A 21,790-nucleotide genomic window follows, 5' to 3' on the forward strand; every position below is an offset into this window, starting at 1 on the left:
CTACATTTTTGATACCCAAATCTAGCTGTGATGAACCAAGCCTTTAGGGAAGACAGATGTATTGGACATTGCCAGCAATTCTTTAGAATTTATCATGAGGAACTCTTTGTAGAGAAGTTTTTTCTTTTTTCTCACAGTTAAAAAGGATTTTTCTTGTCAACATTGTGTTGCCTAAAGCTGAACACTTACCTCTTCATTCACTTTAGATGTGTTCTATATCAAGGAATAACCCAAGCATATAGTTCAAACTTTCCTATCTGACTTAGCAGAGTAAATTACTAAGTTAACATTTTTATCTTTTCCTGTTGTTCTTGTATTTCCTTCTTGACCTTTTGGCTACTCAGACATTTATTACAAGCCCTTTTGTTTATCACTGTGTTCTAGATAGCATTTTTTTTTTAACAGTAGGCTTCCAGCTGTCCAGCTCTAACCAACAACCAGATGCTGAGCACTACTGTAGCAAAAAGTGTTTAGTTTCCAGACCATAAACAAGCTAGAATATATTTCACAGTTCAGAACCTTTGGGTGTTTACATCTTTACACTTGTTGGGTCACAATGCCCTCCCTACATCTGTTTTCTTTGATTTTGTAAGAGCTGGAAGAAAGAATGGGGAATCCCAACTTCACTTCTGGCAGGTTTGGGAGGACAGACCCTCATTACCTCTACCCCAAATCTCCTATTTTCAGACCAGAATATAATCTTCCAATGCAATGTCAAAAGAGAGAATCTTTGTATGCTCTGTGACCTGTGGCTAGGGAGAAATCAGGAAAGACTTACCATTTTCTTTGTATTCAAAATTTCATTTGGTCCTTTTAAAAAAAAAGATTCATGAAATATCTAAACTTTGGCTTATTTCTCAGATACCACTGTCTCTCTGAGAAATCATATGCACTAGGAACATCCAGCTGTAACTTCTGCAAGAAGAATCCTGGAGGGCCATGTTTGTGCTTTTCCTTGAACTGTTGGATGATCTTTCAGAGCACACAATTGCAGGTTCTGGGATGAGAGGCATCCTGGACATATGCCACACACTTGAAATCAAAAAGACCTCATAAGATCAGCAAGACAGAAAGCAGATGTGGCTAAAGAAATTCAAGCAGAAATCATGGATTGTTTTCAGTTTGATGTAGGATTCAATTTATTTTATTTGTTCATCTTAGGCAAAAGTGCAAATAGCAGTTTGTGTTTTCCAGGAAAATGACAAAGCTGGAAGTTTCTGCCTCTTGAAACTCTTGAAATTTGTCCTACCTTGGGTGATGTGAGAGCACCTGATGGAGGAGGGAACATGCCAAAGACCCTGAGAAGTGCACAAGACTCTTTGTGTGCTACATATTGATTAACAGGTTGGGGCAGTCTGAAGGGGACTATGTTGTTCATATTTGACTTTTTATTTCATTTGGGATAAAGGACAATTTTTATCTGCACGTTTCTTAGAGTGAAAACTTCCTTATTGTTTCCACTTGAAACCTGATTTTTACATCTCTGAATTCAAATACCTCCATTGTAGTGTAAGTAATTTACTGCAATCATGGAAGTATCATTGCTGGATAACAGTATGGTGGGGTAAGACTCCATGTTTGGAAGGTGGAAATTTGGACGCTCAGCTGACCTATATTTGAGCTATACAGATGACTACAGTTTGCATAAATGGGTCAGAAATATTGTGAGAATAAAACTTCATGAGAGATTTATGATGTTGCTTCTTTCCAGTCAATGTTCGGGGGAAAGCCCACCTGAAGACTACTCAGAACTCCAGGTGGGTGGATCTTGACCAGCCCCCAGCTATGCAGTACATTGATCTCCTTTAGAATAACTTGAACTCCAGGATTTGTATCTGTCTTCTTTTATGCAGGAAAAAAATGCTGCCTGCCAAATATAATATACTTTGTGGGCCTTCTTCAGCTTGGAAACCCCATCAAGTATCAGAGCTGATCTCTACTCTCATTGTATACCTTTGTGTGATAAAGGCTGTGGAAACAAGAAAAAGAAAAAAAAGGAAACTGATCGTTCAGCTTGTTTGTCTGTCCCTGGAACTCTTGCTAGAAAACAAGAATTATTTCTAGTCCAGATTCTGATGCTCAGGACCTGTTGCCATGAAGCCTATAGCTATGTGCCATCCCTATTTTCTCCTCTCCTCAGCAGAGGCATGCCTGACAGAGCATTGGCTCTGCATAAGCTGCAATAAAAAGAAATTCAATGGAATTTTCTAGTGATAACTTTCCTCCTCTAGGAAATGCTTCATGAAAGTGGAAGTGGAGCTGACCCCATGGAACAAAAATCCCTGCAGTCAGGAGTTGCCTTTAAATTTGGGAATTATGTATGACTTCTACCCCATGTTAATACAAACTAAGCAATGAAAGCAAATCCTTAGGACACTGAACAGTGCTGTTACCTGTTCACAGGCTGCATTACTTGCTGTACAGAAATGCAGTGACAGCCTCTACTCTTAAGAGAGTTATTCAAAAATTTATTCCCCTGAGTCACAAGAGCCACTAACATCTCAGCCATGGAATGCCTCCAAGGAAGGTATGAAATGGATGCAATTGCCCTTGCAGTTCCAACCTCACGTCATGAGTCACAGAATCACAGAATAGTTGAGGTTGGCAGGGACCTCTGGAGCCCATCTGGTCCAACCAAAGCAGGTCCACCAAGTGCAGGCTGCCCAGGAATATGTCCAGGAGACTTGAAGATCTTCAAAGAGGAGACTCCACAACCTCTGGGCAACCTGTGCCAGTGCTCATTCATCCTCATAGTAAATAAGTTCTTCATGATAGATGGAACCTCTTGTGCTCCTGTTAGTACCCGTTGCCTCTTCTGGTACCAGGCACTACTGAACAGAGCCTGGCTCCATCCTCTTTGTACTCTCTTTTCAGGTATTGATTGATAAGGTACAGATTTCAGGTACAGATTGATAAGATCTCCCCTGAGGCTCTTCTTTTCCAGGCTGAACAGTCTCAGATCTCCCAGCCTCTCCTAATAAGGGAGATGTGCTCCAGACTCTTCATCATCTTTGTGGGCCTCCTTTGGACTCTTTCCACTATGTCCATGTCTCTCTTGTGCTGGGGGACCTGTAATTGGACACAGTACTCCAGGTGCAGCCTAACCAACTCTAATTAGAGGAGAAGGATTGCTTCTGTCAACCTGCTGGTGATTCTTTGCCAAAGGCAGCCAAAAATACATTTTAGCCTATTGAATGACAAGGGCACATTGGTGACTCATGGTCTACTTGGTGTCCACCAGGACAACTACAGAGCTGCTTTCCAGCTGGGTGTCCTCACAAGGTATTGGTGCTTGGTTTCCTTTTTGTCGAGACCAAGCTTGATGAGTGGCTAAGACCGGTGAGAAAAGTTTCAGCAGGCAAGGCTTGTAAGCAGAAAAGACAGATACTTTCACACACACACACACACACACACAAAGTTATTAGATCTTTTTACCCACTTTATCCTCATCTTGTACATTTCCAATTAAAAAGCGGCTTATAACTAAGCAAGTAAGACATGCACACAAGTATTTTGTAGCATAATGAAATTTACAGCCTAAGAACTAGTGTCAAATAGAGTTAACATCTGGAATTAAGTAGAGGTTCAGCGGATTTTTGTGATCAAACAGTTTTCAGCAATTTTGCAGTGAATACATTGTGACCTACAAGCTACAGCTTGGGAACCAGGTGCTCTGTGTCCCAGCAGCCATAGTCTGATGTGTGTAAAACTTATCTTCAGGGATGACAGACATCTAGTGTAGCCTGGCCCTTACTGGTGCCCTCTGGGAAGCCTCATCAGTCATCTAAGAGATGGGGACAGGAGGCATTTACAGATTCTATATTCTATATTCTATTTACAGTGCTACATGTATGTTGAAGAGGACTTTATTATTTTTATTTTTATTTATTTTTATTTTATTTTTTTAATCTGGAGGACAAAATAAAATATCCATAATTCTTTTTGTGTTTATTTCTGTGTCTGAGACTTCTAACTTCTATTTACAAAATATCTGGATCAATGCAACAACTGACTTAAGGGGGAAAAAAAAAGTCATATAAATAGAAAGAAAACATAGCAAAACAGCCATGCTGAGATTATGTATTCGAGAGGAAGGAGAGCCTAGAGGATTATGGGACACTGGTATGCTCCCTGCGAACCAGATCCAATTCCTGTTATTTTGTACCACTTAAGAGCATGTACGGGAATTGTTTATGGCCAGTGGAATGAAACAGAAGGGAAGATAGAGAGTGATCTCCTTTGGCTGGCCTTTTCCAGGGAGCCTGACACACTTATGACTCAGAGGAACAAGCACACTGAAATCCTTAGCCCAGTCCTTGTTTTGGAGGTTGTGTAACCAACCAGCCACTCAGGTCAGTAAGACACATCTATTTGCTTTGTTTGCTTATATTCCAGTTAATACGTTAATGATTCTGTGCTGTATTTTGGCATTTGTTTGGACCTCCTCATTTTTATTTCTCACATATTTATTTTTAATTTTAGAAGTTCTGAAAGCTGGTTGAACTGAAGAAATTCCCACAAGGCACTATCTGACACCACAGAAGGCTTGAAGGGGGGATCAAAATGCCAGGCTTCCAAAGGCACTGAGTTGAAAATAATTGAAAAGAAAAGCACTGAGGACAGCTTTTGTTGCATCGGTTTGGGGACAGAATTCTTATTTCAGGACACTCAGGAAGAAACAGTTCTGTGGGACTCTTTTGGGGAAAACAGAACCTCTGTAGAAATCCTGTCAGAGCTCACAATCCAGTAGCTCTCTTCCTGCAGGTAGCCATTCTGTGACCTGGCCCTTGGGGGGAATAAAGCAAATCTTTCCTCAGAAGAATGGGAAAAGGAGTCTCAGGGAATCCACTTTGCTCTGCTTCTCCTGGCATCTCTAACTTTTTGCATGTATTTCCAGCTTGCTTGAGAGATCCTATTCCTTCAGATGAGGAGTAGCCAGAAATGAAGAAGACATTACTTGCTGATGTCCAATAGTTTTATTTTCATTTTTTTCCTTTATGCTCACTGCTGAGGCAGATCTGGAATTCTCTCTAACAAGTAATGGAGGGAGATGTTCCTCAGGGAGGAAGATGAGGCTTATAGGTGGAGTAGGAGGCTCCATCCCTTTCCTGCCCTTTGAAGCAGCCTGTGGGACATGTGTGTGTAGTCTGTGAGCTCCTGGGCTGACCTGGGGGCTCCTGCTCTGCCTCTCCCAACCTGTCTGGCTCCCCAGGGGCTTTGTGTGTCTCCTCTGGAGGTGCCTGGTGCCTGGCTGTGCTGGGTGGGCTCCTAAGGGCAAGGGCTCTCTCTCAGCATGAAGCTCAATGGAGACTGCAGCAAGGTAATGTGGTGAGACAAACAATAAAATGAATAGCCATAACTTTAATTTGTAAAAGAAGATTACCATCACTCCCCCCCCACACACCCCAGCTTCACTGCTAACATAATAAATACACTCATTGTCACTGCCTTTGGGGTTTTCAGTGTGTTCTGGCAACAAAGTGGTCTGAGTCATAAGCAGAAACAGATTAATATTAATAGCAAATGTCTATGATTAAGCCATGAGCATTGCCCATCTCTAACAGACACATTCTCAAGATGTGCACAAGTTGGAATTCATCCAAAATAGCTACTGATACTCTGGATTTAGCCTGACTCCTATCTCCATCCAGGAGCACAAGCAGACTATAGTGTTCCCATTGTAAACTTGATCTATAGATGGTTTTAAATACTTTTGCACTTTGGGAAGGAGGAAAGAAAGACAATTCTGGATCTCACAGTGGCTTAAAGCTTATTTTTTACTTAAGTGATGAATCATCACTGGGTACCTTCTATTTGAACATACTAATAATACCCTATATTAACAATAACCCCTCATATTACTGAAGGTTAATTCTAATGGGCCAACCAGATGCTATATAACATTGCAAAAGTTTTGTCTACAACTCTCATGTACTTACACAATAAGCACAGTTTAAAAAATATTTAAAAGTAATATGCAAAGCAGTGAAACTGAGAAGGAAAAAAAAAAGGCCAATGAATGCCACTTATTCAAATACATTCTGTAAGGTTAAAATTTTGCCAGAGCCAGTGGTATGGCAAAAAACAAACAAACAAAACAAAACAAAAAAAGAAACAAAGTGCACACACATTGCCAGGAATGGCTTTCAGTGAAAGATGCACTTAAAAAGGGCATTTCTGAGGTTCGTGGACAGATCCTGTGCTCACACTGTGGTGGAGAAGACCATAATTTCTCACTTCAGTTGTTGCTACATGTGAAGTTTTCCTCCAGTATGAAGCCAACATCAGGCAATCCCTTGGCTCTGCCCCATCACAGAAGGTTCATTCCTGTTGTGCCACACCTTGCCAACCCTTTTGTTGTGCTGCTTGAAGTGTTTGGGAGATGTCTGTCTGACTATAACCTTTGATGTCCCTCCCACTAAAACCAGTGAGTTATGTGAGGAGATGGGGAGGGAGGAGGCTTGAGAGGTGGTGAGCTGCAGCCTGAAGACAAGTGTCAGTGATGGGGATGGAGTGGGGAATGGAGCTTGAACCATTGTTGCCACTGCAGAAAACCTCCCTCATGTGTCAGCAGTTGCCAGTAGTTCAGGGGAAGTAAACAAAAACATGCAGGACAAAGAAAGACAATGGCATGCTGTGACACCACAGCTGCACGTTGCCCTGGAAATCCTTTCTGCCCTGAGCATCAGCCAGTTTGCACCCTGAGCCAACACAGCTGGTTAGCCTTTCAGACAGCACAAGCTCCACCAGGAACAATTGCTCACGGTGTCCAGGGAATGGAGCTTTGCTTCTCCCACACTGGTATCTCCCCATCACCTTGCCCTCCTTGTCTCCACATCCTTCTAGGTAGGTTCTCAGGTGGGAGAGGAGCAGTGAGCGCCGGCTAGGAGCCTACCTGCTGAGCCACCATCATGCTCCCCCCTCTCAGCTTCATGGCCAGAGGGGACCGAGCTCTGAACAGGGACTGCTGATGTGTTACACAGAGCAAAGAAGAATAGTCCCAAATGTGGGATCCTCCTACCTCAGTCAGAAGCTTTGGCAGTTCAGTTCATTTAATTTTGTAGCTGAAAATATTATTAGCAGTAATAAATTTGTCCACCCTTTTGGAAATCCAGCCAGTGAACCTTTATTCCCCTTTAAAATGGGACATAAAAGGATGGGGAAAGGCTGCAGTCCTAAAAAAATACTACACCAGAGAGCTGCATAAATTACTACGTAACAGTCATGGGAGAAGAATGTCTGTAGTCATACACTCTGGGTGTAGCAAGAAACGCCTGCTGAAAGGATTCAAACAGGGATACAAGTACGTGCATACACAGAGAGGAAAAAATAGATGTATCGGGGCAGATTCTGAACAGACCAAAACTTAATACCAATGTGGAGTGCTTCCTTTACACATCACATCTCTGTACAAATGAGATCAAACTTGATCCTTACTGAGGGAGCTCAGAGAAGATAGGTGGAGTAACAAATGGACAGACCCTTACACAGGCTGTCTGGTGACACACCCTTCCCAACTGGTTTGCAAAGGCACCCACTGAAGTGTTTTATTTATTATTTATTTATTTATTTATTATTTTTTGGCATTGTAGTTTTGCTTGGGATCACTAGTGACAAGTGATCACACTTGTGAGGACAAGAAAGTGGAAGAATATCCTCCAGAATAGTAGTTAGATTAGAAATAATAATCATGTTATCCAACTCTACGAGTTAAGAATAAACTTGCACTTAAGAAGCAGACCTTCTCTATGCAGCAGTGGCAGGATCTGTAAAACAGAAGGTAGTTGTTCCTCTGCAAGGCAAGAGGACACAGGCCTTCCTGCACCCACCGAAGCATACAAGGTCACAGGCTGCTTGTGGGAGCTTTCTGCGTGGGGTCTGCTGGACTCCTGTGCTGTCTGACAAATCTCTGCCCTGTGGACAGAGGAACAGCCTCCACCCCTTTTGCATGTCTCCTCAGCTCATCCATCCTCTCAGGACTGGTGTTGGGCTGGGTGATGCACTGGTGGCTGGGAAGGAACAGGATTGCTGATGGACCTTGTAGGTAATCTGTCAAAGATGTCACAGCAGCATGTGCTCATGCCCCCATTAACAGAAGATGGTCTTTTCAAATGTTTCTTTTCAAATACTTCCTTTCAAATATTTTTCCTCCGCTCCGCTCCTCTCCGCTCCGCTCCTCTCCGCTCCGCTCCCCTCCCTTCCCTCTCCCTCTCCCTCTCCCTCTCCCTCCCTTGAAAGAAGAAAAGACAACAGCAAACAGTGAAAGAGAACAGTGAATTTGCAAGATATATGACAGACTCAGCATTTCAAGAGTGAAGGTTTGTTTCTAATGAAAAGTCTTCTGTTAAGACAAACTGTTTGTGTGCCATTGGTCTGATGCCAACTCTATCTTTCCAGCTTCTTGAAATGCTTTCTGAAGAAATGGAATTTTCTTAACACAGAAGGCCAAAGAAACTGAAAGCACTGTTCTGTCAGAAAATAAATAAAAAAATAAATAAATAAATAAATAAAATAGGTACCTTCCAGGTAAAACATACTTGGACAGTTATGCCCAGATCTGTTGAAAGGAAACATTGTCTTCTTAAGAGGTATTATCTATTTCTCATAATTCTGAGAGATACTTTATGGAAGACTGAAGTGCTGTTTACTGTTCTGGTGGCCAGACCTGTGTGTAAAGGCAGGACAGACTGAAGCTACAGATGCAGCTGGGACTCTGAGAACCAGAGCACCAGCTATGCTCATAGGCAAAGTTTGTCAGCCATGCTCATAGGCAAAGTTTGTCAGCCTGAACATGGATGTTTTGGAGTTTGGATGCAAAAGCACTCTTTGGGGACATGGGGAATGATTGTCATCTGGTTATCAGATAATTTGGTATGTTTCCTCTTTTAATAGCTGGGGAGTAGTTCTTTCAGGTTGGAAGTCTCTTCTCTTTGAAGAACAGTCTGCACAGCTGCAGGAACTACTGATATTTATAAATGAAACTCAGAATTTGCTGAATTGAATCATATCCCAAATCTGTGTGACCTCATGTGGAGTTTTAGTCTGTGGATAGCACCAGGTGCTCCTGAGAAAGGTGCAAATAGACTCATAGAAGACAGGTGAAGGTCAGTCACCCCTAACAGTTCAAAGCTGACTAAAGCCTTAATCTTTCAGGTTTTAACTCTTACCTTTTTTAACTCTTACCACCTTGGCGGTTGTAATTGCAATTAATTCATGTTACTCATTTTAATGTCTGATTGGAATGAGATAGAGCAGAACTCTGATAGCTTCTGTCACTAGATGACATAAAAGAGGTTCTTGGAGATGGACATGGCTTTCTTGCTCCCAGAGATGTTAGATTAAATCCCTCTTACCTCTCTGGGAGTAGGAGAAGCCCTGGATGCTTACAGCTGTAAAAATCCTGAAAATTTACATGTCTATTCCCCAGGAAGGAGTGCTCTATAAAATTATATGAGAGCAGGTCTGTCTGATAAACTGCAGATCTGTGATCCTGTCTGCAACATTAAGTCAGTGGATGTGTACCAATAGCCTAACTAGAGACAACCATCAGTTTTAAAGAGTAAGAAAAATCTGTTCTCTATTAACATTTCCTTCTGTCCTTCCTTCCATCATGTGAGAACTCCTCTACAAACTACAAAAGTTAAAGGAAATTTGTGAGCAATATTGAACTGTGGATCAGGGGAAGATCATTTCCTGAACCTAAGAACAAGAAGTGGGAATTCTTCCCCAGTGGAGCACCACAATTGCTTCATTTTCAGAGACTGATGCACCAAACTTTGGAATCACAGCTCTAGTCCATGAGCAGCTAATTATATTGTCTACACTGCTATGTTTTTTCCAGCTGCTGCCCCTACAGGTGAACTCATACAGGATTAGTGGATTACATAAATATATCATATATTTATACATATATTTATATTAATCAGTTTAAGTATTTCTCTGCAAAATACAATGCAATAGAAGTTGGAGGTTTTCCATTTGTTTGCCATTGTATGATGTTCTTGGAGGAGATGGGGTCGTGTAAATCTGTAGAGGGAGGTTATCTGTTGTTTTGGGAAGTTACTAAACAGACCTCTGGGGAAAGAGGAATTTCAGAGAAAAGGAGCAGAAGAGGTACATCCTGGGTCTGACAGCTTGCAAGATGAGCCCAGAGACTAAGACACCTGGGAGATGAGAAGACCAAGTGGCCTCAGAGGTACTGGGTGAGATTTACAGCCATGCAGAAACTCATTGTGTTGTCTAGAAGCAAAGATATTGTAGACAACAAGCAGGAGAATATCATATATAATGATTTAAATGTCTTGGTGTCTTATGTCTGTTTGCTCTGATTTTTATTTTTATTTTCTTAGTAGAAAAGTTAACTGTTCCAGTATACATTAAAATAATCAATAACTGATTTCACTTTAAAGGCATGTTTGTCTTTTTGGTGAGCTCACCATAGAAGTAGGTCTCAAAATCTCTAGGCTTTGGCCAGCTCGAAGTCCTTTTTTTTTAATTTTCACATACTGGTGTAATAACAGTACTTCCATGCATAAGGATTTTATTGTTTGATTTCCTCAAACACTTTAGTGCTATGGGTTTTTGTTTTCCTTGGTTTCACAGGATTATTTCTCATACCAGATATAAATATAAATACAGATAAAGATAGATGTAGACATTATAGAATCGGATTAGATATAGATAGAGATATAGATAGAGACAAAGATATAGTGTTTTATGATGTGTTTGTATATAAACCCTCATCCTTAAATGCTGTAATACAGGATGCTGTTTCTTAAGGTTCAAGGTTAGCTAGTTTTGATGGTGACATATTGTCATAAGACAGATAAGTGGTTCCAAGAATGATCTGGAAATGATCAGAGAAACCCCAGGTTGGTGCTTCCACTTCTCTGTCCCAAAGGAATAAGCTGTGCCTGTTTCTTCTACCACACCAAAGAAAGGTCTAGGCTGATAAAGCTGTGTGTGGAATATGGAGAAATTGTAACTATTCTGTCTTTTTATTGCAACCACAGACATCCAAAAATTGCCCACAGTTATCATACCTGTAAAAGAAGGCTGGGAGTCCAAGACAAAGTCTCTGGCATTTGAGACAAACCTTTCTGGGATCTGCTTTACCATGATCAGACTTTCTCAGATAAGCTGCTTGGGTACCAGCTGGTGCTTCCAGCACAGTGGGCGCTGCTCCACAGGCCTGACAGTGCTTGTGCTCAACTTTTATTTAACAAAACTCTAAAATAGTGCCCCCAAAGCACCAAGAGTAGATGAAAATGAGATGCTCTTGAACTTTCTACCTCAGCCCAATCAGAACATAACCCCTCAAAACCAGAGAAAGGAACGCTGCTGCCTTTCAGAAGGCTGCTGTGGGCAATGCAATTGCTGGTGCACCCCTGAAGGAAAGCTACAAGAATCCATGCCATGGAGGCTGTTCAGTCAAGCTTGCATTCCCTGTGTGGAAAACAGACTGCTGTAGTGATACCACAATTTATGTGAAACCTGACAAGTGGTTTTATTGTCCCAGGCTGTCATTGCCCTCTTCTTACCATCTGAATGTCTTTTCTTCCACTTGTCGTGATTGCCTCATTTATTTGGGCATTTAAGAAGGGCTAGGTTTCCTTGTGCCCTGTGGGTTTTACCCTAATAAAAAAAAAAAAAAAAAACAAAAAAAAAACACACACACGAAAAAACATTAATAACTGCAATAAATAATCACAAACATCAATGTGAGGTCTTAACGGGTTGAAAGTTTTGCTTTAAGACAAGTTTATTGCATTCAGAATTCATCCACACTATGAAATAAAGTGAACATACTGTTGTGCTGACCAAACTGTGAAGCATGTGTGCTAAAATCAATTCTATTAAATTGTTCTTCACTGAAGTACAAAGTGCTCCCTTCCAGTCCTGACAAAGCAAATGATAGCTCTTTCTTATGTAAGGAGACAAGAAAGCTATTGTCATATCTGAAGCAGGAATAATAACAATTACTTGTTGCTGTAGGAATGTCAAAGAGCTTGCCTGGTTATGTCCACTTGGCATAAAACACCTTTGTTTATGCCAGGCTCAGAGGAATGACTGAACTCATGTCTTTTGATTGAACATTTTGCACACTTGAATTTTCCTAGGACAACATAAATTGTCCAGAAGATAGTAACGTGATGCTGAGAAACAACTCAATATTTAATAAAACTACTGTCTGTCTGGACTTGTTTTCTTTTTAATATAGTCTATGAAATTCTAGTACCAATAGTGTTTTTGTCTGCTAACCTCGTCTTTCTGAGACTTTGAGGCATTTGGCTCCTTGTGTGATGGGTGATCTTACCAAAAAATTTGTGATTAATAATGTGAGAGTAGCTTTCTAAACTCCTACTTTGTGATCAGCTTTTGTTTGTTTGTATTTGAAAATCTACCTTTCAGAATATGACAATATTTATCCAGAGGTTCAGCAGCAGGCTTATCTCCACAGCTTTCTTTTCCAATTCTACAGCACATATTCCATTGGAAAACAACCCCTTACTTCTGTTTTGCATTTGCAAAATTGCAACTTTTTTTTAGTGCCAAACACTGGTTTTGTAAATTTTAAAACTGGGGCTTCTTGCCCTTACAGTAGCACTGGAGCCTCATCATGAACACATCTCTGCAGCTTTCTAAGGCTGTTTTCATTGGTGATACATCAGATCCAATTTCCTCTTTGTCACTTTTGCTCATCATGGGCTTGTTTTGGAATAGATTCCACATGCTTGTGAAGTCAAGGGATACACCTGGGTTGTAGAACTACACCTGTGTTCTTGTTGGAGTTGGTAACTGTTAGTTTAGCACTATTGCCCACTTGGAATAAAGCTTTTAAAGGTTTCCTTGGTGTTGTAGAACTGATATGGGGTACTCCTTAATGAGGGTTCAGCACCTGTCAAATATTCATGGGTATTTCCAGAATCCATGCCATGTAGTTTAAGCTGTCTGACTGGTTACTGGCCCACCTCTTCTAAGCAGCTTCACACTTTGGTAAAACCTCACATTGTTGTTTCTATTTGTGGTTAGTCAGCCATGCGGACTGTAGCCTGTTCCTGGTAGTAGGCAGCAAAATTACGCAGCTGTAGGTTTTGACACTCAATGGTTTCTAACCTTGTTTGTGGGCAGTTTGTGGTGGATAAAGCTTTAGACCACCACCCGCTTGCAATCCCAATGGCCTCTGAATGTAACATTGATATTCAGAGGAAGTTGCATCAGTGGCCAGCTCACATTTCTTACTGGTAAACTGACAAAGTTCTCAGGAAAGGCATTACCTGGGCAGGTTACTACACAACGTTGATTCAGAGTTATTTTGGAGTGCTGTCTCCAAGAACATTAAATCCCTAAACTTGTTCCTAAACCAGTTAAAAACTCTTACACTGGTTATGCATTTTGCCAATAGTTCTTCAGTAGCTGCCTGCTCTCATGACAGTCACAGCTATATGAAATTTCCTTGCAAGGATGAAAAACAGCAAAACTACACTTTGGGCTAGGAGGAATAGTGGTGAGATTTTAAAGAGAATGTAAAGAAAGTATCCTTTCCTTGCTGTGATTTTCTCCTAAGTGGAAGCAGATGTGTGGGTAAAGACTGTATCTTTTAAATTTTCATAAACATGAATTTTACACTGAACATCCCAGTGAAAAGCAGAGGGGCACTTATGATTTTGATAACAAGGAAAAAAATGTTTTTTAGTTTCAGTGGTCCAAAGCCATTGACACGTTAATGTCTAGGAATCGTTGTTATTCCAGACCATCACAAGGAGAGAAGACCTGCCACTTCAGCAAGGAAAGAAAGAGATCTAAAAGCCTCTCCTGCATCATTCCCCTAAACTGAGCATTTAGTCCTTACAGTCCTCCCTGTGCTGTCCATCACCTACCCCTGCTTTCTCCACATCCTCTCCCACTGTATGAAGCTTTTGTTTTTTGTGACTCAGCTCCAGTCATTGAGAGGGGAACCTTCTCTTGTGTTTATGATTACATAAAAAAGGGATTTTCTTATAAGAAATTTGTATATGAAACATATTGAGCTAGATGCCTCAGATGTGCTAGGGTTGGTTTGGGGTTCAGACACTTTATAGACAAGTTGAGCTCCTCAAGCAGGACATGTATCTGGGGTGTTCCAACATTGCCTGTGCTGTCACAAAGAGTCAGTCTGAACTGGACCTAGCATAAAAGGAAGATATTGCAAGCTTTGACTTGTATCCACCTCTGAACTTGGACATTTGATGAAGCTGGTGAGGTGTCTGGAGAACAAGTCGTACGAGGAGCGGCTGAGGGAGCTGGGCTTGTTCAGCCCGGAGAAAAGGAGGCTCAGGGGTGACCTTATCGCTCTCTATAAGTACATCAAAGGAGGCTGTAGAGAGGTGGGGGTTGGTCTGTTCTCTCACATGCCTGGTGACAGGACGAGGGGGAATGGGCTAAAGTTGCACTAGGGGTGTTTTAGGTTGGATATTAGGAAGAACTTATTTACTGACAGGGTTGTGAGGCATTGGAATGGGCTGCCCAGGGAAGTAGTGGAGTCACCATCCCTGGAGGTCTTTAAAAGACGTTTAGATGTTGAACTTAGGGATATGGTTTAGTGGAGGACTTGTTGGTGCTAGGTCAGAGGTTGGACTCAATGATCTTGAAGTCTCTTCCAACCTAGATAATTCTGTGATTCTGTGATTAAACAGCAGTTTTCCAAAAAAAATAAAAATAATATCTATTAATATTCTCTTATTTCTAAAATGGCTTGGCAACTGCAAAGAAATAGCAGCTTGGTGACCCAGTCCAACCTGACCCCTGACTTTCTGGTAAAATGAGCACATGTAGCATCTCAATTTTTGGCTAGTTGTGAGTAATGAATTACTGGTAGGTTATGAATAAAACCACCTCAATATATTTTGGAGAAAAAAATATTACATGGGTAAATAGAGTAAAAATGCATCTATTCACAGTTTTAAATAGTGAGAAGAAACCTTTTGCAGGGTAAATTAGTGAGATATTTGGAAACTGCAAGATACCAACTTGGACACTCAGAATGGGTAGCAGGGGAGAAGAATGTGTGAGGAAGCAGTGAATTTCCACTGTTGCATAAACCCAGCTGTCATACTTGAACTCATATGTTGGTGGTGGATTATGTTTTCAAGATGAGGAGTTAAATGTGCCTCTGCATTGCAATAACAAGGTCTACCATCCTTAGGTTTCACACTGTGTTTCAGGCAGTTTGTTGCCACGTCAGCTGTTCCAACTTCCAAGCCCTAAGGAGCTCACTGACAGGTCTCTGTTGCTCCATGGGAAGGGTTTCCTGGGAATATTAGAGGGAAGCTGGGTGAGCTCATCCATTACAAATGACCAGTGGTCCTCAGCCTTGTATGAGGTAGGCAGTAAGGGGCAGCTATGTCGACCATGGCCCCCTTAGTGACAACCACAGCATACCCAAGCATGCCTCTTGGCCATTCAAGACTGATGATCTCATTTCTCCTTTCTGAGTTTTGCTCATTTCCTTGGGCCTCAACTCTTCATAGCCAGATCTCTGGAGTGTTTTACTGTGCTAGAATACTTTTCAAATGTCTCTATTCCCCCAAACCAAAATTGTTCAATTATCCTAGGAAGAAAGCCTTTGTAAACATGCCCATCAAGATGAATTTATCATACAGAGGAATGCTTCTCAAGTATGACGGATACACATACCCTTGGGTAGAATAAACTTCTATATTATTAGCTTGTGTTTCAAATGATGGGGTTAGCATTCATTCCTAGCCACTAAATAATTTGGTTTCCGGAAGCTTCTCTGGAATAGAACATGGTAATTCTAGTAGCTGTATATTATGTAATGTAAATACTGAAAAGCCAGCCATGCAAGATGGAAAATACCCCATGCATTTACTGTGGCTTTTCTCCCTTTCATATTTTTTCCCCTTTTGCTACTTAGAAGTCCACCAAGTTCTTACCCTTGCTAAACTAAAAACAGCGAGTGATTGTGGTATTCTTTCAGGTGCTTGGAGATACAGTTAAGGGAGTTAAGGGCTGTAACAGGCTGCTTTCTTCTTCCTCAGTGCAGCCACCACTTCACATTTCTGTCCAAGCAAAATGGAAAATGCAGGATAGACTATTCTGAAATCTTACAAAGATTCCCTTCCCCCCAATAACTGCAGTTTTATTAAAAGATCAGTTTACATGCAGTTCCATTTATTAGTACTTTGACTCCTAGCCCCATAAAACTTCATGAAAAATCACGGCAGATCAGACCACAGGGACATCTACCTTCTGAAAAAGTAGAGTTGTACTTGAGCATGTGGAAATTGGTTGGCAACACATGAGAAAGCCAGAAACTGCCATTGTTCAAGCTTTCTTAGAGTATACATGCCCTCCAGCCAGGCTGGTTTTATGGTATAGCCCTGAGTGGTGATTCAGTGTGGGAATTCTTAACAGTGTTATTTATGGCTTCATGTCTCCGCCTTTCTGCAAACCACATTCTTAGATCTCCAGCCCAGCACCCCCAAAGCAAGAAGCACACACTGAGCACCACCTGAGAAAAGGCTTAAGAGACTAGACATGTGTCCCCTGGGCACACTGGGGAAGGGAAGAGAGAGTCCAGCTCTGTGGCATTATGCAGCTGCCTTAGTCATGAGCTCATCTCCTGCCTCATTTGTTCTGTTTTGCCTACAAAGTGGCAGGCACGGTCCTATGCAGAGAAGTCTCTTACTACAACCTCTTGAGTTCTCTCTATCCCTATCCCCTATCCCTGCAATTTCCAGTCTTATTTGCCTTCATTAGGTCCTTCTGCTAATTTAATTGGGACCTTCATCCTGCCTCCTTGAGCAAACACTTGCAACCTCCTCCTCTAAATTTGCTTCTCTGTGTCTCCAGGTCATCTGCTGCTACACCGCTGGTCCCTTTGCTCCATTCTCTTTTCAACCTCAGATTTCCCTTCCCCAACTGATCCCTTGTCCTCCTCCCACATTCCTACCTCAGTCAATTAGCTGTTATTTTATTCATCTACCCAGTGGCCATCTCCTACCCACCTGCACAAAACCTCCAACATGGAAGGCTGCATTCACTCATATCCTACCTCTGCATTTCCAGGTTTTGTTGAAGGGCAGGAGATACCATCTACCTGCATTTAACCTGTTACAGACTGTAAAGGTGCAATCCACTTTCATCAGGGCTACTCTTGGTAGACTGGAAATCCTGGAATCAAGACTTTGGCCTCACATTAGGAGGAAAGGGCTCGTCTGGCTGGACTATGAACAAAAACGACTTCGGGTGGTGGTGTTGTCATATGAGAGGAAAAGAAGAGCCTTAGTGAAAAACTGAAAAGCGTTGTCAGAGTGATTGATGTGTCCATGATCGGCGGGGAAACTGTTAAAATGTGTCTGACTCACTAGATGGCACTGCAGAACAGCTTGGCAGCGGTTTGCGGGTCCTTTGACGGGGAGAAAGCTTGAGGGATGTTTTGTGTGTGATGGAGCAGCGTCATGTTTAATCCACAAAAGGGTCTGCGTGAAGCCTGAGAAGCCTAAATATTTTCTAGGTACAGACGGAGCTGTGTCTAGGAGCAGGGCCTGGGCTTGCTTCTCCCCTGCTTGAAATTTGAAAGAGAACTTTTGAAAGGGGTTTTCCAGCATCATGACAATTGTGAATCGGGACGAACTGAAGCATCAGGTGTTTCAGACCAAGAAAGAAAAGGGCTGAGTGTCCTGATAATAGTCCTTGTATTCTGGCTGCATTAAATTTTACATGGATTTTTACAAGCCTTTATTAGACACCCTGTAATTCCTGATTCTCTTCTCCTGTTGTTGGAGGGGTCCAAGGATTTCCCCAGATTTTCATCATGAAGCTATGGATAAAATTACACTGGAAGAGTGAAAGCTCGAGAGAATACATATGGGCAGACAGCAATGGAGCCATCAAATAGGAAAGAACTATCCTCTGGGGTTTAAAGGAATCACAAAGTACTTTCCCCTCCAAAAAAACAACTGGGGTCTACAGAATCTGTGGGGGTCCTGAACAGGCGAGAAAACAATCAAAACAATGCACCTCCAAATGGGGGAACAACAGAGACTGTGGAGAGAGCTCAAATAGTATTATTATTATTTTTTCTTCATCTTTATCCTTGTTTTATTTACAGACCAAGGCATCAGCATCAGCCACCTCCTTGGTCATCTGATCCCATCCTGTGGGTCTGCTGGGGAGCTGTAGAGCAGCTACACAGCACTGCAGTACAAGAGTACCTCCTGCTTCCATTGGCAGGGCCACATTTTGGCTTTGTCACTGTGAACCCTCTGCCATTCTCAATTATAAACAAACACAGCACTGTAATAAAGCAACCCCTATTTAAGGGTGATCTGAGGGAGTTCATTTCATGGCTTAACAATGTGAGATGACCTGTATCAATGAACCCCGTGAGCCTGGATGATTTCAGGGGATGGTTTCATTAGCAAGAGAAACCAGGTGAAATTTGCCAGGGAATAAAGCACTTTCCATGTCCTGTGTTTTTCTGCTGCTCCAGATTCCTCACATAGCAGCTCTGCTCAGGGACCCTCTCAGATGTCCTGTCTAGCAGACAGTGCCCTGGAGGAAGGAAGACAGTAAATCAACTTTGTCTCTTGCTGCAGTAAAGCTTACAGCAGCTTTTTTTTTTTCTTTTTTTCTTTTTTTTTTCAGAAAAGACAGCTGGTTTACCATGCAGTCAATAAGATTGTTTCCCTTCAATTCTCTTCAATTCAATTAAAACACCAGGAGCTAGACTCTTCATATGGTCTTTAGGTTTAATAATGCTGCAAAGCCTTTTCCCATGTACTGTGTGCATGTTACTGGGAAGCATACCTGGCTTGGGGAGTGTGTACTGGTTTCCCAAGCCATGTTCGCATCTATGTAGGCACAGTGGCTCTGTCTTCAGGGGAAGGCTCCTTCTTCCTCCTCTGCCTCTGGTTTCCCAGCTGAATGCAGAGAAAAGTCTTGCTGTTGGGCTGTTGTGTGTTGGCCACTGACAAGTACTGTCTGGGCTGTGTGTGGTCGGTGTGCTGCCGTGGGAGCCCGAGGGCAGAAGGGAGAAGTACCAGGCATGTGCTGCTCTGCTGTAGATCCATGCTTTCTGACCTCCAGTCCCAAACATGCAGATGTCCTCTCTTTCCCTGGGTTAAGTTTCTCAAAAAATATGTCCAAAAAACCTCGAGCTTCAAATAAACCCATTTGGGTTTGCTTTATTAGCCTTTCGTCTTTTGGAATTTAAATATTAACTACATAAATTCTTGAGCTTTTCTCTGCAGCTATAGGGTTGAGAAGCTTTGTGGGAAGGGAAAATTCATACCATCCCTGTCTGAAATAAAACACTAACATTCATGAAGTGCAAGAATAGTTCCCTGACTCAGAATAAAAGGCTAAGAGTTGGTAAAGTTGCTTTCTTGTTAGAAGCAAGAACAGCATGTGGCTGTTTTCCCTAGGGAGCAATGAAGTTGCCCTGTGCTTCCTGGTGCCCACCAAGCTCAGACTAATCAGGTTGGCACCCAAAGCTGTGTAAATTTTCTGATGATAACACATGGCTACATGTCATGTCTGCATCAGATGGTTTCTTGTGGGAGCCAAGACACTGGTGACCCAGCCTACCCTGGCCAGAGAGAAGGTGCCTGAGATACAGAACAATTGCAAGAGATTCTCTGAGTGATGTGGATAAGGCTGCTCTGGAGATGTTGCTTTTTGTTGTTGTGAAACTCATTAATATAAACCAAACTATAAGCTAATTTATGAGCTTTACAATTTATTTCCCCAGGACCCATAAATTTTCCAATATTATTTATTTTTAGGTCACCCCTACAAAATAACAGCATGTTTTGGAGGAATTACATCTTGACTTCACTTTGAGGGAGAAACCAGTCTAGCACTGCTCTTATTTTAACTGTTACAGCTAGTACATGTATTATTTGTACTGTGTATTACTATTCCTGCAGAAAAGTAATGAGCACACAGATAAATCCCCTACTTCAGGCACCTGAGCTAGAGCACTGCTGCCTGATTCCCAAAGCATGGCTCTGTCGTATTGAAAATATTGCTGCTTCACATATATACTTAAGATCACTGGATGAATAAATTCCATTGCAAAACTAGCAACACTGCAGTATCTTCTCAAATACTGAACAGCAACTGTACATTAAGAACATATAAGCATGTGCAGCAACACCATACATAACTTCATCAAGAATTAGTTAATGTTTTTGAAGGACTTCAAAGATTCAGGTGGTGTTTCTAAAAAACACAATTTCACTCTCTCAAGTGAAGACGGTAATGATTCCAATGTTTACAAAAACATTTGCTTTGTCTGGTTTTCATATTCTAACAAGGTGGAAGCTACTTTACCACACCAAATGTGATAATGGAAGGATGATTGACTACAAGATTTGATTTTCATAACAGAGTGTGCAAGTGAGGAGTGTTCACATGTGGTTGTATGTTTGTATTAGTTACAGAAGCTGCTGAAAGAAAATTCAATGAACATGTCCTTGGGGATTCTTTGAAGTCTGTATACTTGAAAGTAATCCTTCTATAGTGTTTGCATATGATTTCATTAGGTCACTCATTTATAACTCAGGCAAAGTCTTAATGGAAGACAGAGAACTTATATGTATCTTGCTGAAATAAATGAGGTCCAGCAAAGAAACATCAGACAGAAGTAGGCATTTTATTTTTTATTTTATTTTATTTTATTTTATTTTATTTTATTTTATTTTATTTTATTTTATTTTATTTTATTTTATTTATTTTATTTTATTTATTTTTATATAATTTTATTTTCCTTGCTAAACAAATCAAGATAGTTGCTAAAATTTATCTGTACATGTAGTCCTATGGTGGACTATACTTTCTATACTAACTTGTGTGGAAGACCAGGTGTTCAGAGATTCTGAAGGAATGTTCTTATTTCTTTCTTTCACCGTGCCAAAATTGTGCTGGGCATATACCATACTGCTTCAAGATTAATGAGGTTTATGCCAGATGTGCCTTAGCAGAGTAATCCCAAGTTATTTCTCAGGGGTGAAATGGATATTTTAACTATTGGAATAAAAGCCTACTGAAAAGCTTATTCAGTACTGAGCAATTCAGGTGTCAAGGACAAAAAAAAAAAAAAAAGTAATTTTGCACAAAGAAATCTCTGGGTCAGTTGGCCATCATTCATTGTTGGGAGGTGTCATGTTTTTATACAAAAACATCACGAAGTATTCAGAACAAATGTTGGCATTAAAAAGTGACAGATGATCTGAACTCCACATACCTGGCAGATGCACATTGGTCTTGTTAACAGAGACTCAAATGTAACTGCTTCTGAGAGTGATGGAATAACTGATTAATTTTGGCTCTTATTCACTATATTTCTGTAGTATTGATATATATATATATATATATAAGTAGTGTGTGACACAGACTATGGACTCTCATCTGTTTTCCTTTCTTACTGGTCAAGATTCTTCTTTCTTTATAGAAAATAAGGGTTTCACAATCCAGGCTGACACTAGTCTGCTCAATTAAATAGCTGCAGGAAGCTGGCACAGCTCAAGACTTGCATGTCTATTGGTTGGAAGTGGAGCCCTATGTACCAGTGGTGTCTGGTTCTTTAGCAGATGTGCTTCTCAACTCTCCTGGTACTCCAGAGACCCTGGGTCTCCAGAGACTCTGCCTGCCAATGCATTGTAGTGTAAGCCTGTTAACAGACATGCATTTCTTAATTACTTTTCATGTATCTATTGAGAAGGGTCTGCAGAAATCATCAAAAAACGGATCAAAAGCTTATGGTTTCCACTGGTCAACACAC

General features: G+C 41.2%; 1 long non-coding RNA gene across 1 annotated transcript; it reads left to right on the forward strand.

Moving 5' to 3' along the window:
• The first annotated feature begins 9,272 nt into the window (after nt 1-9,272).
• On the forward strand, nt 9,273-11,668 carry LOC137852997 (uncharacterized). Its single transcript, XR_011094141.1, has 2 exons — nt 9,273-9,856; nt 11,013-11,668. It is a non-coding gene; the product is annotated as an uncharacterized lncRNA (long non-coding RNA).
• Nucleotides 11,669-21,790: the final 10,122 nt, after the last annotated feature.

This window comes from Anas acuta, chromosome 3 (genome assembly GCF_963932015.1).
Source record: "Anas acuta chromosome 3, bAnaAcu1.1, whole genome shotgun sequence".
NCBI lineage: Eukaryota > Metazoa > Chordata > Aves > Anseriformes > Anatidae > Anas > Anas acuta.